This window comes from Myotis brandtii, unplaced genomic scaffold (assembly GCF_000412655.1).
Source record: "Myotis brandtii unplaced genomic scaffold, ASM41265v1 scaffold439, whole genome shotgun sequence".
Lineage (NCBI taxonomy): Eukaryota > Metazoa > Chordata > Mammalia > Chiroptera > Vespertilionidae > Myotis > Myotis brandtii.
In genome coordinates, this window is record NW_005366783.1 from 733,015 (window position 1) to 734,726 (window position 1,712).

Genomic DNA, 1,712 nt, shown 5'->3' on the forward strand with positions numbered 1-1,712 from the left:
CCGCGCCTGCTCTTGGCCAATCGCCAGGCGCGTCTCACGGTGACGTTGCGCCGCGGCGACCCGGAAGCTGCGCAGTTCGGGGCTTCCCAGCCGGCTGCCCCGACTGCTCCTTCATTCATTGACTCACCACGGAGGTGGGATGTTGTGCTACGCCTTCCGCAGGCTGATCGCTCCTTTTATTAATTTATTTTTGTACCCTTTTTTTTTTTAAATCCTCACCCGAGGATATTTTTCCATTGACTTTTAGAGAGAGTGGAAGAGAGAGGGAGAGACAGAAATATCGATGTGAGAGAGACATCGATGGATTGCCTCCTGCACACCCCCTACTGGGGATCAAGCCTGCAACCCAGGTACGTGTCCTTGACCAGAATCGAACCCAGGACCCTTGCACTGAACCAAAGGCTGGGGCCACTATTTTATTTTAATTTTATTTTTTAAGTATATTTTTATTTATTTCAGAGAGAAAGGGAGAGAGAGATAGAAACATCAATGATGAGAGAGAATCATGGATCGGCTGCCTCCTGCACACCCCCCACTGGGGATCCAGCCCACAACCTTGGCGTGTGCCCTTGACCAGAATCGAACCCGGGACCTTTCAGTCCGCAGGCTGACGCTCTATCCGCTGAGCCAAACCGGCTATTTTAAATGGCAACATCTCCTCCCCATTGTCTAGCCCCCCTCCCCTGCTTTATTTCTCCTTAGCACATCTCACATTTCACTTATTTATTGACTGTTTGTCTCCTCCCCCAGGGGTAAATTCCAGGAGGGCAGTTACTTTTGTTCTGTGCTGTGCTGTATTCCCAATGCCTATAGAAGTAACCACACGTCCCCCTGCCCTGGACAGGGCCCAGATTTAAATCCACCTATTATGGGCAGTGTGACCTCGGGCAAGTCCCCGTCTCTGAGACTACTTCCTCTGTGAAATGGGGTAATGACACCAAACTCTATAGACTTAAGATGTGTTTGTGGAATAACTTGCAGTACATGGGCACAGGGCATGTCATCCACGCGTCTCTTCCCTCCGCCCACCCTTCTTGCAAACAAATATACACGCTTTCTTTGTCAGGGGCCACACCCAACATCTGGGAGCCACGGGAGGGTGATTGGGGATCGAAGAATTCGACCGAGCCTTGCTTTGCTACTTCCTAGCTGGGTGGCGCTGGGCAAGTCACTTTGCCCCTCTGAGCCCAGGATTCCTCCTCGGTCACATGGGAACTGTACCCCTTGATCCTCACAGCATTGTTGTATCAGTTCAAGAGAGAGGGCAGGCCTCATTCGGGGCACTGGCAATAGCAATCTAAAAGGGTTTGTTGCCCTGGCCGGTTTGGCTCAGTGGATAGAGTGTCAGCCTGCGGACTGAAGGGTCCTGGGTTCGAAGGGCACATGCCAGGGTTGCTGGCTCGATCCCCAGTGGGAGGCGTGCAGGAGGCAGCCAACCAATGATTCTCATCATTGATGTTTCTACCTCTCCCTCTCCTTCTCCCTTCCTCTCTGAAATCAATTAAAAAAAAATTTTAAAAAAAGGGTTTGTTGCCCTAACTCAGCCGTGGGCAAACTACGGCCCGCGGGCCAGATCCGGCCCATTTGAAATGAATAAAAATAAAAAAAAAAAAAAAAGACCGTACCCTTTTATGTAATGATGTTTACTTTGAATTTATATTAGTTCACACAAACACTCCATCCATGCTTTTGTTCCGCCGCTCCAGTCCAGT

The 1,712-nt window shown here is 50.2% G+C and overlaps 1 protein-coding gene across 1 annotated transcript in view; it reads right to left on the reverse strand.

Annotated features, from left to right (window-relative positions):
• IDH3A (isocitrate dehydrogenase 3 (NAD+) alpha) overlaps positions 1–1,712 on the reverse strand; it is a gene marked incomplete at its 5' end in the record, with an annotated part of 13,551 nt that overhangs the window by 11,322 nt on the left and 517 nt on the right. The window lies entirely within an intron of this gene.